The sequence below is a fragment of the Erithacus rubecula genome (assembly GCF_903797595.1).
Source record: "Erithacus rubecula genome assembly, chromosome: 1".
NCBI lineage: Eukaryota > Metazoa > Chordata > Aves > Passeriformes > Muscicapidae > Erithacus > Erithacus rubecula.
The window spans coordinates 13,857,947-13,874,258 of NC_136658.1; the positions used below are offsets into that span (position 1 = coordinate 13,857,947).

The 16,312-nt window shown below is 42.0% G+C and overlaps 1 protein-coding gene across 2 annotated transcripts in view; it reads right to left on the reverse strand.

The window, feature by feature from the left end:
* ATP5PF (ATP synthase peripheral stalk subunit F6) overlaps positions 1-16,111 on the reverse strand; it is a 282,601-nt gene extending 266,490 nt beyond the window's left edge. For both annotated transcript variants that reach the window (XM_079299518.1, XM_079299517.1), the window contains exon 1: positions 16,106-16,111. The gene's annotated coding sequence lies outside the window, so the exon portion shown is untranslated. The remainder of the gene's footprint in view (positions 1-16,105) is intronic.
* Between the last annotated feature and the right edge of the window lie 201 nt (positions 16,112-16,312).

Here is a 16,312-nt window from a genome sequence, read left to right on the forward strand (position 1 = left end):
GCTGAGCTTGGGAGAGAGGCCACAAAAAGGCCCAAGGTAAGAAGCAAGGATTGACCAGGTCACTTCAGAAAGTCAAACAGATGATTATAAATAAATTATTCTAGTTTGAAATTATCCTTCAGTCTCTTTCCAGGCCGTGTTTAGCTATTCAGTGTTTGATTTTCACACACCACCAAGTGCATTATCTATATTTTGTGTCTTCCAACAACACAGATCATGTAGAACACCATGTATTGAAGCACTTCTGTTATTTGCACTACAGTGGTTCCTTTGTCTCTTTTATGAAGTCACAAAATATTTTTATATATAATTGTTAGAAGTGAAGTCCCTGTACTTACACATTTTAACTTTACACACTGTACTGATTTTGGCTGGATTTGGATTTTCTTAATGCTATCCCAAGACTTACATCCCAAATTCGTGTACTGCAGCATCATTTTAGAGTTCCTCTCTGAACAAAGAGCTGCTTGCCAAGAATGAGAGGAAAGTCACAGAATCACAGAATTAACTAGGTTGGAAAAGACCTTTGAGATCATCAAGTCCAACCTATAACCTAACACCACTTTATCAACTAAGCCATGAGTCACCTCCAGGGATGGTGACTCCATCACCTTTCTGGGCAGCCCATCCAGTGCTGAAATACAGTCTTAATCAGTCTGGTACTTCTGAGGTGTTACAGTAGCAAGAGATCTGGCTAGCTATAAGATAATTTATACTGAGGACATCTGGCATCTGTAACAAAACATTTGTAATTCTCCTAAATGATCGTCTAATTAGATCTCATTCTTATATGAAATACAATTCAAAACACTAACAAATAAGCAAAAATGAAATTAATCCTGATGAAAACTAGTTGACACAATGGTATGTCCTATTTGCTTTCAAGGCAATACTACCAAATACACTGATGCTTCTTGTACTGCCCTTTTCTTTCATATTAATAGGTAAGCTTCACTGTGGGAACAGCAATTCTTCCTCTAAAGAGCAACTGAATAAAATGATTACTCACTCATTTTCTATCTGAATTAATATGTTACTGCCTCCAGAATGATAGGGTGGAAAGATTAAACCAAATAAATGGTTGTTCCTCTTGATTTAGTATGTCAGAAACATCAGAACGGCACCCATCACACAAGAATCTTCCTCAAACACTGCAGATTCAAAAATCCTTACACTACCTTCTGTCTGACCACAAGAATAATAAATGGAAGAGGCAAGAGTTCCCTCCTTGCTACTGTTAATAAACATAATATTAAACATATGAATCTTTGGAGACCTGTTCATGTTTCATCCTTGAAACTCAAGCAACAATGCTATTTTCTACGGAGACATTAGGCATTGAGGAAATGTGAAGTGCCAGGAAATGATTGCAGTTTATTTTAATAGATTTACTGTTACCTGCAAACACAGTCTAAGCAAACATTTCCTTGAGCAATAAAATAAATAGCAGCCTTTCCAGCTGCTGCAAAGTCTGCTTTTGTGACATCTCCATGGATGGTTTCCTGCTCCATGTTAGTTTGGTGAACTGACACTCACACAAGAACAGAGGAAACAGATGGTTTTAATTTTAATCTCCACACTCCAGAGATGAGCAGTTTCCTCACAAATTCATGGCATAATTAAGAGGCTATATCAAATGAAGTGTGATTACCAGACAGTGAGCCTAACTCCCCAGCATTTCAGAGATCCAGGAAACACAAGCTGCAATGTTTGGTCCCTATTGAGGTGCACAGCTCTCTGGTGCAGCCTGGGAAGTGTCTGCACAGATTGCAGTGGATGTCAACAGGAGTTACAGGGAATGCTAGGAAAGATTCTTGAAGCTGGTATAACTTCTGGTGGTTTAAAGCTTATTTTTTATCATATACATGATGAAATCTTTTTCTCTACACTGAAACAGCCAAAAGAGATTTTGCTTTTCTTATCTTTCACTTCAAATTTCAAGAGCTGCAGATCTCTTAACAAGGCACATTCCCTAGTAAGACACAGAGAGAGAGGAGAGGAATAATCCCCTGGTCTAACTGGCATTATAGGTACAAATCCATAACAAAACAACAAACATCCACCATCATTTGAGAGCAACCTACCTGCAGCTTCAGAAGATGTGCAGCTCCACCAATTCTGCATCATCTTCTGGCCCAAAATGCCCTTCCACGGAGCCAAAAGCTAAATTCACATGAGGACTGATACTCAAAACAAGTGAAACACACCCTTAAGTATTTTATCTAGGATCCACCTGCAGGCTATTAAGAGAACAAGGTGTCTTCAGAAGGTCACTCATCTAATTTATCAGCTCTCCAACAGCTAGGGTGTAATGAGTGGTCTTTTCTTTAGGAGCCATTAAAGATAGCCTAAACAAAGCATATTTTAAAAGAGATGTGCCAATACCTTCTATTGCTGTGATGGTCAGTAAATTTCTTATTTATCTACCTTAAAGATAAGAACAACAACAACAAAAAGACTAAAAAAAATGGGAAAAAAAACAGAATAAAGAAGTCAAACAAAAGGTAGGAACCAATTATTCTGCTACCAAGTATCAAATTGTATCTTTGGTGCCATGCATCCTCACATACCTTAACCTCAAATTTTCTGGTAAATTTCAAACAAAGAAGTGAAACCAAAATATTTATTTGCTTAGCACATAGAGATACAGAGATATAGAGATAGAGAAAGATGTGTGACCACCACACTGATTGACAGCCTGAGGAGGAGAAAAGGAACCAAACCTCAGTGCTGAGCTTGCTGCTGGCAGGACCATGCCTCATGAGAGCTCAACATCTGCAACAGAAGTAAGGAAGCTCTTGCAGGAGCACCTGGAAACTGAGCAGTGAGATTTCTCCCAAGGAAGATGAGGATCCAGTGGTGTAGATGGTAAAGACCTGTATGCTGGGGAAACAGGAAGTTCTGCACACTCTGAGACTCAGACTGGCACGATCCAAAATCTGCATCAGTATTCCAACATTCACATTGGCCATAGCTGATGGGAAGCCAGCAAGAGACCACCACAGATGCTGTCTGTAGTCAGAGATGGCAAATAAGATAAAGAAAATTAAATTTTTAATTAAATCTGTGGCTGGGTTGAAGAAAGATTCACATTTCTCTTCAATATTTTATACAAGTGCTTCATATCTCAGGAGTCCATTGGGTTGTTTGAAGACTTCATGAATCTTTCTATAGCTTCTCCTGTTAAACATTAATAATCCCAACTCTGGCTACATGTGAGCACAAGAATACAAACCAAGCCAACAAAAGATTTTCATGGGTGGGAGCTGAACTGATGGATTTTTTCTTACTGAAATTGGGATTTGGGGGCAAATGCTTACTATTAGCCTAAAGAAATACTACAAGTGTTAGGAAATATGGTGCTTAATTTGACCATGAAACAGCCAAGAAAAAGCCAGTATTATTTTACAATACTTTATCCCAGAATTCACAGAAATGCAGTGTTTAAGACAAATGTCTTCTGCTATAAATATGAAACCTTATTCAGAAAAGAGACCCAGTTTTTTTATTTTAAAGAGACTGTATAAAGCAAAGGCTGGCCATAAGAGCTCTTGGGCTGCTTGTTTAAAACAAGGTTTACAGTATAAAGCAAAAATACAAAAATACCAATGATTGGACAATAACCAGGGAGGACAGGGAACAGCAGGATGACTTCTAACATTGTTCCTTCTTTATATGTCTCTTTGAAAACATAGTAAAGAAAATCTCTAGTAAAGATATCCTATATCATCTCTCTTTGTTGAGTAGCCAAAGGAACCATTTTTTGTCATAGCTTCCCAGATTTTCAACATTCTTCATTAAGTAAGTTGAGAAAAGAAGAGATATTTACCATGATCCTACTCTTTCAGGTTCTAAATAATTTGTTTATCACATAATCATAATCAGTAGCATACAATCACTAGCTGACACAATGGGTTGTCTCACTGAGTATAATTTGGGTATTAGACTTACATATTATTGCTCACTATCAGGCCTATAATAAGTTAAGCTGCTTAATATAATTAAGCTTCCCAAATGGAATTTCCTGAATCAGAGAAGACAGGAGAAAATGAGGAAATAAAGTCCTCTTTACTACTAAATACTACAAATCCTGTGTGTCATTTTGGCTATGAGAATCTGAGTTTTGTCTTGTTTTAATTTATGGCACAAAACAGAAGTCACATAAACACTGTCTTTCTCTTCAGATGACAGTTCAAGTGACAGTTTAAGAAGCTCAGGTTTAGATCTGGTTTATGGAAAAATATTTCACACAGTACATCAGCTCTATTGAGGCATTGTACAGAGACTGAAAGCTGTCAGAGTCAAGGTTCCTGAGTTGCTCTAACCAGGTCTGTGTCCTCTGGATGCACAGAGATAAATCTGAGTCCTGGCTTTTAGACCTGGTTTAGTGGGAACCAGGATCTTGTTGTTTGCTTGACTTTCCATAGAGAGGTCAAGAGCCTGGCTGTCTCTGTGTCCCCAAAAAAGCAATCTTCTCTTCTCAAAAAGACTGGCAAATTATAGTGGAAGGTTCATCTTGATGAAATTTCAGAGAGTCTGGACATTAAATTTCTTTAATGTAAAGAAAACTAAAAGGCTTTCAGGACTGATAATCAGGAAAAAAAACCCAACCAAAACAAGAGGAACATCTTTAACTATAGCTACTTCCATTAACAGCACTGTTATCAATTAATGTTGCCAAAACATGAAACTGTAGTAATTAAAAAGTTGCAAACACAGTTTCAGTGCAGGTAATGCCCCATTCAGCTGAGTTTTTAGCAGTTCAAACATCATGTAGCATAAACATACAACTAAACCATTAAATGATTTTTAAGTTAATGAGGATCTAAAAAAAGGAGTTGGGTTCTTTCCTAGCTTTATGGGGAAGGTAGTCTTTAGCATTGAAAGGATGGGGCCAACCTGCACTGGGAAAAGATTTAGCTGTGGGGACATTAGCTGAGCCATGCAGGTTGGGGACAAGGAAGGACATTTTGTCTTCTTTTGAAGACAACAGATAAAACTAGCAAGAACACAAACTTGTGAAATTCCAGGAAAGAAAGATTTATGCAAATATTAGCTAAGTTTTACTTAGAATTAAGCTTCTGCAATTTTTCACTCCCTGCATAAACTGTATGAAGAATTAAATTATGCCAATTAAATAGAATACATGGTAAGGCAGAACTTTCCTGTCACAGTCTTTTATCTGAGGGCTGCTTGTGGCAGAAGCATTTCAGGTAATTGCACACTTGAAAAAAAAATAAAAATTGTTTATTTATTCTTTATTCCAGTCTCAGCAATCTTCAGTTGAGGGCAAATGGGAGGTCAAGGATACATGGATACATAATGATCATGAACTTCCAGGAAAACATCAACTTTATTGCTTTTTCTGGGGAAGGCAGAAAACAGCGCTTTTTTTAAACCAAGCCAGATATAATTATTGCAGTTCTGTTCGTACAGTTTTATTGGAGATGCTTTTGAAAATCTCAGTAGGAAGGAGAAGAAAAGATGGCCTTTCACCAAAAGCTAGGAGAACCTGAAAAAACCTGTCTAAAAAGGAATGCACTGTAAAGAGAAGTCTGCAAACTTCTTTGAGCCTAATTTGGTTGCAGAGAAACAGAAAAATAGTGGTCCTTGAAACTCAAAAGAGTTCAGGTGATTATACCAACTCTGCCCACCTTCCACAATTTCAGACTTCTTGGCAAGAACAGCTCCTTGGAAATGAGCTCCTGTGGAAGTTATGCCACCCTGCACTGCCAGGTGGCCTTTGTGCCCTGCCTGTGGGTGGGACACCCCTCAGCTGCATTGCCTCTTTCCAACCTCTCCTCTCCACCAAGCAACTGAGATCTGCTCCTTGAACATCCTCACACTTGCAACCACTTTGGCTGTGGCCTTGTCCTGGTCTGAGACAAATTTGGGAGGAAATGTCCAAAAGGCATCTCTTCTGAAAAGGCAGCTCCTTCTCCAACTGGTTCAAGAAATACTTCCTTTGAGAAAGTGGAAAAAAATCTGTTTATTTAACAAGAGGGAAAAAAAAAAAAAAACAACCAATGTTAAAGATGGAAAATTCAGAGTCCTGTGGTTCAAAAAAGTCTTTCTGTATGTGTGGCTCAGGCTTGGCATGAAGCTTGGGGGGGGATGCCCGGCAATTGTCCTGGTGCTCCAAACTGGAGAAAAGCTGAATGGTTCCAAAAGAAGAAGCCACAGTCCTGGGAAAACTTTTCTTGACTTAGCTTATGAGAAAAAAGAGCAAAAAAAGCAAAGGAAAACTGCCTGTCTCTCTCTCTCTCTGCAGAGCCAAGAACTCAGAGAGCACTGAGAGAGCCTCATCCCTTTTTTTTCCAAAAAAAGAAGCAGTGAAAGGAATTTCCAACACTTCCCCACCCCCTTCACTTTCAGATCTAATCTTAAAGGCACAGAATTCAGCCTCTGGCATAAGCTGACAGTGGGGGATTCAATACAGCATCATAAAGTCACCTAGGACAGGCAAGTGTGGGGTACATTCATTGTGCTAATCCTGCATGAGTTCAGACACATCCCCTCTACAATAACCTCTGTACAGTGTGGTATAGAAGTGTGAATCCTGAAAAGCAGGATCAAGACATTTGATGTATGGAGAAAGGTCTTAAGAACAAATCATCCATGTGAATTATTCTCTTACTTTTAGAGGTTCATCACCATGTGAGACACCACCTTCCTTGAGGGAAGATGAACTTTAGCCTTTGTCAGAGCCCTCATATTGTCCCCTGCTCCTGTTCTCTGGACCATGAAGAAATTAATTCCTGCAGGTTCAAATGGAGATAGAAAAATAATCTAGAGGCCTTTCCCCTTGCTTTTCTGACTGTGTCCTCAGATTTCTTGGTGATTTAAGCCAACATAGTCATTTGGAAATTTTACAGTGCTAATACACAGTTAAAAGCAATCCCCAGATAATGAGTGTGTGTATGACACAAAATACAGTTTTACTATTATTTGCCCTGGTATCATTTTTGCAGAATGCTTTGGCTCTAAAGACAATATTAAAATAAAACAGCAACAAAATTAAAACAATGCTGCAGAACTAGAGAAAGGAGGAAAAAATTGCCTGAGTAGAATTGTTAAGGTCAGGCAAAACAAGGATTTGGTTGCCCTCCAAGTGAGTACCCTCCAAAATATCCACAGAGCTGTATTGTCTTTTGTTTTAACCACTTATCTCTGCCCTGAACAGAAATTTATTCCCAGATTGGGTGAAATATTAAGTCCCTGGTGTTGCTACTGTGATGTTTAGGCAGAACACTCTGCAAATACAGAACAATTGCTTGTGTGTGCAGGTCTGAGTGTCAAAGTGCTGAGGAGGGTTTTATGAGGGGCACACAACTGTATCAATCTAGAGGGAAGCAGGGGACAACTGTGACAGGGCTTAACCTGGCCCAGGGAGCTGACCCATGAATCAGCCTTGCTGGTGATGGGTTTCCTTAGTCTATGAGCTCTTTCCATCTTTCCACCAGTCTCTTCCAGCTCCAGTACTCACATTTTTAATTTTACATTTTAGGCAGTCCCCCCAAAACTGCTGTGCCATGGGTCACACATCCACAGGGTGCAGCCCAACAAGAACAGTCTGCTCCAGTCTGTAAACAGGGAATCCTCTCTGCTCTGGGTCTCCACTGGATCACAGCCTCCTGCAGCATCCACCTGCTCCAGCATGGGCACCTCCCCATGGATCCCATGGGCTGTGGGTGGATCTGTCCATCCCCATGGATCCCCATGGGCTGTGAGTGGATCTGTTCCATCCCCATGGATCCCCATGGGCTGTGGGTGGATCTATGCATCCCCATGGATCCCCATGGGCTGTGGGTGGATCTGTCCATCCCCATGGATCCCCATGGGCTGTGGGTGGATCTCTGCATCCCCATGGATCCACATGGGCTGCAGGGGCACAGCTGCTTCACCATGGCCTCACCACAGCCTGCACAGGAATTTTGGCTCTGACACCTGGAGCACCTCCTGCCCCTCCTTCTGCACTCACCTTGGTGTCTCTGTGTTGTTTCCCTCACATGTTCTCTCCTCCTCCTCTTCTCTGGCTGGAAAAGGCTGCACCCTTTCACTTTGTTTGGATATTTTCCTTAAATACATTATCACAGAGGTGTTACCAACATCTCTAATTGGCCCAAGCTTGGCCAGCACCATGCCCATCTTCAGAACCATCAGGGATTGGCTCTGCTGGGCATGGTGAAAGCTTTCAGCAGCTTCTCACAGAAGCCAGTTCTGTAGCCCCCTGATACCAAAAAGCAGGCCATGGAAAAACAACACATCATCTTATGGAGAAATGTCATCCCTGCCAGGGAACTGAAGCACAGCAAAGATTAGTTGTTGAAAATCAGAGCTGCAGCAGAGTTATGAGCGAAGGCAAATCATACCCCAGGAGATTGTCCTATTCATTCAACAATTCTATTAACAATCACATATTTGGTGAGGAAAATGAGGGTAAAATAATGAGGGAAGGAGATATTAATAAAAAGGACCATGGGAAAGAAAGATTTATCATCAACTGATTTTACTGTGTAAGCAGGCAATTGCTTTCCATTTTACCTGCTTGAGAGTGTCTCCTGATGCATAGCTAATTCGGCATTTGGGGCACGTTTTCGTATTCTATTACTGCTGCTGTGAATGGGGTTTTTTGGGAATGAGAAGTGCTACTTGATGAGGGAGAAACACCTGACAGAGAGGACAGTGAGATAAAAACCTCTGGTTATAGGTTTGAGAACATGTCTTGTAAATAGGTTAAACACTGATCCCTGGGCACTGCTTAACTCAAACTGAGGCACTGGGACTCAGATTTGTGTTCTGGGGAAACAGCTCACTAGAATGTCAGAAACCCAGGCCAACTCAAATAGAGCACACACACACACACACAAAAAAAAAAAAAAAAAAAAAAAAAAAAAAAATCCAGAACAGAAAAGAAGAAAAGGAAAACCTGCTATTCTGCAAAATGAACTAGAGCCACAGTCCCTTGGGTATCTTATAAATAGGGTTATCAACAGGCACCTTTGAAACTCAAACAAAAGCTGTGTTTAAATAACTATGTTAATTATACTTCTCAATACTGTTCCTGCTCCCATTTTAACTAAGTTTTCTTTTGTAATAAATCCCAAAAATCTAGACATTTAACTACAATTTTCCAAGACAACACTATTATTACAATATAGAAAAAGTAGATTTAGAGAGCTAATAATAACAACACATAGATTGTCTTTTCTTGAGCAAAAAGAAAAACTTCATAATATATTGCTCACAATAAAGAGTAAGTTTCCAATTTTGTGAAGCAGTATTAATTGCTGAGGGGAGAGGAATAAAGAAATTGTGAGATTAATAGTCTTCTGAATCACAGTAGAGAAGATAGAACACATCTCCTGAATAAACAAATTATTTTACAGGCAGTAAAATGAGCAGGCAATCTTCAGTGAGGTCTGCCTCTAACAGTTCCCTATACCACTCCTTGTAGGCAGACCCAGGGGAGAACAATGATGGCACAGTGATTATTTTAACTTCCCAGTTTATTATTCTGCAGCCTTTCCTGGAGCAAGGGGATATTAACTATTCCACCTCTTCTCTGTGCTGCAGAGAGAAAATTAGGCTTCACATCACCATGTAATGTATGTGTAATGGAGAACTTCTTATTGCAGAAGCTTATTTGATCTGAAATGCTGAGAAATAGCATGCAGAAGAGAAAGGACCTAAGGTATTACTTCTAGGGGAATGATATATTCCAAAAAATTGATGTAAAATAAGATTGCCATAAAGAAAGCAATGCAATAACCATGGATTCTCATAGCTGAAGGACCAAGGTGAGAGCTCTGCCCCTTGCAGCGAGAGTATTTCCACCAATTTTGGTGGATTCTGCCATTTTCCTGTGCAGATCAGGACAGAGCCCTCAAGAGGGTAGCACAAGCCAGTGTCACCAGAGCTGGGCCATTCTGCTCTTTGGCTAATACTGTTAGGAGCCAGTTCTTTAATCAACATGCAAACATTTTGCCCATAATGGAAACAGCTTGTGAAGGCCCTGGGCTCTGGAGGAATTTGCTGCAGGCTGCCTCAAGAAAGTTGTTTTCTCTAAGGTGGCAAGAAAACTCATGTCCATAGTGCTGACACCTGCCAGTCTGCATGTGCCTTCCCAAGCCCTCCTGAAGCCACCAGCAGCCCAGTAGTGACTCCACCTTCATGCCTTTGAATGCTGAACCTTGACTTAATACTGCAGTCTGCTGAGGAGAGCAAGGAATGGATCAGAAATCCTCAGAGGAGTCATGTTGCTGAGATATGAGCTATGAAGGATGGGTAACCAGGAGGATTTCTGCCCTTGGAGCAATGGTCCAGCAGCAGGTAACAGCAGGTGGGAGAAATGAAGGACCTCTCTGAGGATGGGCTGCCACGTGGCAGCAGAGGCACCATCAGGAGTACAAGCAATGGCAGAGAGAAATGTTGGCCCCAGAGCAGTTATGGATCAGCACTTGGGCACCCATAAACTGACTGCCTAGTGACAGCAAATGAGGGTAGGTCTCACTGTGAAATATTTCCACCTGCAAGGGATTTTTACAGTGTTTTCTTGTGCTTGCTCTGATGTGACACATTGAAGGACTGTATCTGTGGGTGATCCAGTCACCTTTTGTTGGAATTTCACCTGTCAGAGCATTTACAGTTCTCTCTGCTCACCTTCTGGAGAGGAGAAATTACACTCAGTTCAGGAGAGTTGGGGTCAAGGGACTTTTACTCATGTACTCATACTTCAGCTCAACCAGCAGTTCTCAGGGGAGAGGGAGAGGGAACTGAAGTGTGAAAATCAACTATGGACATAAAAAGATAATTTGCCAAACTGCCCGCTGATTCAGTCTCATTAACCTCACATTTGTATCAATGTTTCATGAAGAAGCTGGCATATCCCAGCTGGATAAGAGGTGCCAGCCACCAGGGATGGAGGCAGTCCAACGAGTGGGGGTTGCATGGGCATCCATGGTGTGTGACAGCAGTGCAGACTGGCCCCACCACCTCCCCCTGCCCCAGAGTCCCCAGTGCTCAGGGTCCTCACCTATGACACTGCCACAGGGTGTGAGGCACTCAGTGCTGGGCCATGCTGCAGCCATCAGGATCCATCCCATTCACTGCATAAAAATTGAAATTGCAGCTTTGGTTCAAGTTTAGATGGAAAAGAAGCTCTTCCTTTCTTCACCTCAGCTCATTTTAAACGACTGTGTCTTCACTCTGTGAAAAATGAGAATTTGCCTATGTTTTTTAATCTGTGACATGGCTAATTATTCCACTGAAAAATTTTGTGTGTGGGAGTGAATCCTGTTGATGCAAAGTGTGGTTCAGGAAAGGAAAGCTGCTGTCAGTATTATAACAAACAGCTCTGACTTATTTCTACTTGATTTTGCACTAGGACTGGCTATTAGCTTAACCTGTGGTAAAACAACTTATTTTTTCCTTCTTTTTTTTCTTCGACCTTTATTTTAGCCTGGAGATTTCCTGAACACAATAAATCTGAATTTTCTGGAAAGCCCTGCAAAGATGCAGTAAATCTCCTTCAAAGATAGTATTAATTTACCACAAGGAGCAGACCATCTCCTCTGAGCTGAAGATCCCTTTGCCCCTTCCCAGACCCATCAGCTCTGTGGAATGTGCAGGCAGACATGTGGCAGGACTTCCTGCCTCTGACTCTTGCATGGTGCCTCAATGAGTCTGCTGCAAATTCCCAAGAAAACTCTGGAAGATCCTCAAAATCTGCCTTGGAAAAAACCCTTCAGGTGGGTAAGGAAAATAACAAGAAGAAAATATAAAAGATTGGAGATGAGTTCATCTCAGCTCAATCAGCCCACAAATCCAGAAAAGGTGAAAAGCTTTACTGTATTTAATGATTTAATTACTTTTACCTCCAGGTCTTGAAAGTTTATTCAGCATTCATGGAAAACACAAGGGGGGGGAAAGGAATCCTTTCTTTTCCCCAAACCACAATCCAACTGTTCATGTCTGGGTAAACAAACCAAATAAAACAGTCCTTTTCAACTAGTATTCACCCTTCATTTATCAAGACAACTTTCTGGTGGACTGACTGTTGGATAACCTAGAGCATCAAGTATGAAATTTTAAAAGGGGATACCTTCCAATCCACTGAGATGGTTTTAAGTTCCTTCTGGTCTTGACAACACCCCTGCAGTGTGACAGGGGCTTATGGCAGATGTGGTGGCCTGCAGACATTACAACAACTGATTCTGGAGGCATAGTCCTGGCAAAAGGTTTAAATAGTTTCTGTATCACACTGCAGACCAGGAAAAAATTAAAGTTCAAGATCAGAGCCAAGCTCAGAAATATTACTCAGGTCATAGGAAACAGGTTAGTTTTCAGTAGGGCCAAAATACACCTTGAGGGAGTTTCATTTCCATGCTAGGGGATGCCAGGGGCAGTGGTCCCAGAACATGGGGCAGTGTCTGCAGAGCCTCTTTGGAACTTCCACTGTGGGTCTGACTGCCCTGTCCTCTCTGCCCTCCTGCCAGCAGCACAGTGTGTGGGAATCACATTTCCACATTGCCATGCAGATCTCACCTCAATGTCAGCACACTTCAACAAATGATGCCAGCAAGAGACTTTCACCTGTCAGCCTGGTATTCAATATTACTGTGGGCAGACCTGAATATTTTGTTATGTCTGATTACATTTCCACGTTCAAGTCTTCACTCACACCCTAATTTTGTAATTAGTAATAGTAATTTTCTTCCTGAATTACACAGACTACCAAATCATATGTAAAGGAAACCACTGAGAAAAAAAAAAACCCTATTTTTGATTGCATTGTCTCTAATAAATAGAGACTGTGAAAAAGTATTATGTTCAGTATCAATTATTCATATTTCCAATAGTAACTGACACATCCTCAAGTTATGACTTCCATCCATACTGGTTATAAAATACAGTTTTCAGTGATTGGAATGGCTGTTACTGGCTGCCAATTTAAATACATATCATATACCAGGCAATAGAAGCTGACAACATTAAGAAGCAACACTTGACAGCCACTTGGGAAATATATAGACAAGAGAAGACTGAAAATTGTTGCAATCTTTATCTATGGCTTCTTACTTTTAAACACTGACCCCCAAGATATGCAGAAAGATTTATCTGCACTTGAAAATTTCCAACAAAATTTCCAACACCTCCTATTGTGTTTCTTTTTCATACCCAGGATAAATTAAGTATTTCTAAATTTTAGATTGCATTGTCTTGTTTTTAAGAAGCAGCACCCAAGTCACTCTTGCTACCCAGCATGACAAACTCCCCTTAACAGAAATCCTTGACTGTCATTTTCCAGCCCTTGTACCCAGGATAGCTTTGAGCTAGGTACCTGAAGTGAGGAAGTTTTCAGATGAAGTCCAGAGTAGATTTATAATTTTTTTTGTTTAGCCTATAGGGCCACTGAAATTGGCCTCTCATAGCAATGTATTATTCACACAGGAAGGAAAATTTTCAGGGTTTTTCAGAAGCCAGAACGCCTCCTTGGTAGGCACATAGCTATGGACAAGTCAGGCAAATTAACTATACTGTCTCAGAAATTCACAATCTAGAGATTGCAGGGCTGACCATCTGATGCCCTAACAGTTCCCAAAGCTGGATGCTCAGAGCTGTGTCCATTCCTTTCAAGATCCATCTATGCTGTCACTGGTCTCTGCAGGAGAGCAAGGATAGGCAGAGCTGCTGCCAAAGGTTGGCCTGCACTCCCCTTTCTTACCTGTGGGCCATCAAAGAAGCAAATGGCAGAGACTTAATTGCCTTTTTTAATTGCAAAGGTTGAAAATACAAGCTCATCAAATTGATATAAAATGAGTAAGCATATTTCCAGAATCTTTTTTTTTTTGTTCTGTAGATCCCACTTTGTTTAACCCAACTTCATGATGCTTGTTAATCTTATGTGAGAATCATGCTGAAGAGGGTGCAGGGAAAACACTTCGATCTTCTTAGGTCAGAATTATTGTTCAGTTGCAGACAGAACCAATCACAGTTGTCCTATTCATTTATGGAAACTCTCACCAAGTATCATGACATATCTGTCACCATAACTCCCATTTGAACTATCAAGATTATTACTATTACCCATGGATGGAGAAGTGCTTAAAAACTTCAGTGAATCTTGAGCTCCAACTAGCAGGATGCTTTGTTTTCCCTCATTTCCCATAAAGCCACAAGTTAAGCTCCAAATCAGCCTTTTTTATTTTCATTATTAATGTCAGAAGGAACACCATCCAAGCTTACCACTGAGTAGATCAGGCTTCAAAAGGAACTGCCTGCAGCAGCTAGAGAAAGAATGAACATAGGTTGGGCTCCTCATCTCTTTTTAAATATTCATGACAGGTGTGGAAAGGATGGGAACATCAGGATGCTTCTCTTCTAGCTTCAAAAACAAGCATCAATAAACCTGCATGTGTTATGTTGTTACTTTTCACAGACTTCCTGATTAGCTGGTCAATATCACCTTTCTACAGGATCCCAATCCTTGGGACTCTCAGCATTCCCTCTCTGCACCACATCACCAGCCACAGTTTGCAAGTTCACTCACAGAAGCCAACCAGAAATGAGGCTCAGCTGTGAACACCAGCAACCAAAGGGGAATGTGGATTTTAACTTTAGATTTTCCAGCCAACCTGTCTCAGTGCCGTGCCCCTGGTTCGTTTTGCCATCTATGGGTGCCATACACCAACCTCAGCAGAAGCAGGGAGCAGCCGCTGGACTGCTGGAGACCACTCCAGTAGGGAAGGTTCCTCAACTGCCCTAGTTTGATTGTATCACACAGTGAGACCTGGCGGAAACTTTGTTTTACTCTCAACAGTCTCGCAGAAGCATCAGGAGTCATTTATAAGCCACTGCAGCCTCTTGCAGGTGAAGGTGAATATACTGCAACAGCATAGCTGTGGCAGGTATCTTACACAAAGGTCCAGAGTCTGTTGTTAAGAAGCCTATTATGGTTTATCTCCAGTTCATTATGGGCACACATCTATCAGCTGATTTCCTAATCCTGAATCAGAGGCCTGATCTCCACCTCAGGGAAAGAGCATCACCAAAACAAGGAACAATGCAGCACGTATGTATTTATTTTCATTCCTAAATTCAAGAATTTAGCTTACAAGCTGAAAGCTAAGGCTTAGCAGTCGAGACTGCTCTACCACAGCACTTCTTCAGTGAACGCCTGTGTCTCGGGGGTGGTTTGTTATGCCATTCCTTTTTTGGGATCTTGTTCTGTTTCGTGCCCGGGGTGGCAGCTGTCCCTGTCCCACCCCGTTGAGAGGATGTCGCATTTGTCTTTACTAACAAACTCTAGATCTGCTGGTAGATAATGCTAGCACCGAGAGATAAAAGAAACAATGGGATGGATTCCACTGATTGATGAATGGGAAAATATATTTGCCTCTACAAACAAACTATAGGTTTGCTGATAAATGAAATTGGATATTGGAAGATGAAAGAGGCAACGGGGGAAAAGTATGAATTGCATAAGAATTAAAAATGAAAAGGAAGGGTTGTACATTAGAGGGGAATCTCAGGTGTTCCGGGAAGTCTGTGCCTCTCAAGTACCTCAGCCAAGGGGGAAAGAGAGAGGGAAATGCGACCGGGAAGTTGGAATAAAAAGGAGGCTGCATCCTCCAAAAATCTGAGACACCCCAGGGGAATGCTCCATGGCCTCTCCCTTTATTTGAATAAAGTAAAAGGACTCCTCTGTCTCCTTTTTGGGCATAAACCTCTGGTGTTTGCGGATTAATTTTCCTGGCACCATTCTGCCCGGCTCGGGGCTGTGGCGATGAAGGGGAGCTGGGGCGGCATCTCTGCCTCTCTCCCACAGCCGGTTCGTCCAGCGGCCGGTATCTCTGACCAGGGCTCCTGCTGCTTCTGTGGGGTTTGCCCGCTTCTCTTCTCTGTTTTGTTCTGCTTGGGGTCTGTGCCTGAGCCCGCCGGGGGGCTCCGCCGCTGCGCTGTGGGGAAGCGCCGAGCGCAGTGCCAGGGGCTGCCCTCGCTTCCCCGCCCTCCACACAGCCCGGATCCCAAGGACCGGCCAGCGCCGATGAAAATCCTGACCGGCCTTTCACAGCGCTCGGGAGCCGGACTGCTCCTGCCTAACCCGCACCGCGCCTCCATCACTGCTCCGGGTTTGTGCTGCACTGCAGCTTTTCACCGGGAGGTCCTGCTACAGCTCCTTTTGCTGTCCAAAGGGGGCATTGGGACCGGCTGCTCTGGGGTTCTGTAAAGGAGACCCTTCCTCCATCCCTTCTGCCGGCTGTCCTCCGCCGTCCATGGGGGGAAAGACGGGCGGGCCCGCGCCGCAGCG